Genomic DNA, 1008 nt, shown 5'->3' on the forward strand with positions numbered 1-1008 from the left:
GACTTATAAACTTCTATTATAGGTTTATAAAGGATTACTCTAAGGTTATAATATTTTTAATAAACCTTATTAAAAAGGATAAGACCTTTAAGTAGATCTTAGAGGCTAATTAGGCATTTAAAACCTCTAAAAGAATATTTATTTCTATCCTAATCTTAATATTATTTAACCTAGAATATAAGATTATTATTAAAGCTAATTCCTTCAGATAGGCTATTAATAGTATTTTATAATAATATAATAAAAATAATATCTTTTACTTATATACCTATTTCTTAAAAAAGAATTCCTTTATTAAATATAATTATAAGATTTATAATAAAGAGCTTTTTATTATTATATAATACCATAAGAATAAGAGGCTAAATTTAAGAGTATTTTAAAGTTTAAGATTATTTTAGATTATAAGAACCTATAATATTTTATAAGCCTGTAATACCTTATTAAATAGTAGATATAATAAGTAGACTTTTTAAGCTAGTTTAACTTTATTATTATATGTTAGCTAAGTTTATAGAATATAAAGGCTAATACCTTATCTTATTATAAGATAGATATACTAGTAGATATAAATAATAACTATTAGATACTAGGAGAAATAGCCTATTAAACCTATATCCTTAATAAAAAGAGAACTAGGGTTTATATAGGTTATATATATTATAATAGCCTAGGGTAAAGATATTAAGCTAGAGGAGGCCCTTATAAAGGGCCCCTAAACTATTTTTTTTTAAATAAAGAAAAAGATAATAAAGAACTAACTAAGACTCTATTTATAGCCCCCCTAGATAATATATTAATACTTAAAGATTAATAAAAGTGAGCTAAGGAAATAGATAATATCTTATAAAGATTAAAAAAAGGCTATTTTTACAAGGGTATATACCTTTTTCTAAGCCTTAGATATTAAGGTTTTAATATCTAAATATTAGGTTAATAATAGTTAGCTATTATACAATAGAAGGTATTAGGTTCCTAACTTTAAATCCTTATAGATTAGGCTTATCT

This window comes from Rasamsonia emersonii (assembly GCF_000968595.1).
Source record: "Rasamsonia emersonii CBS 393.64 chromosome Unknown ctg1118621760678, whole genome shotgun sequence".
NCBI classification, from domain to species: domain Eukaryota; kingdom Fungi; phylum Ascomycota; class Eurotiomycetes; order Eurotiales; family Trichocomaceae; genus Rasamsonia; species Rasamsonia emersonii.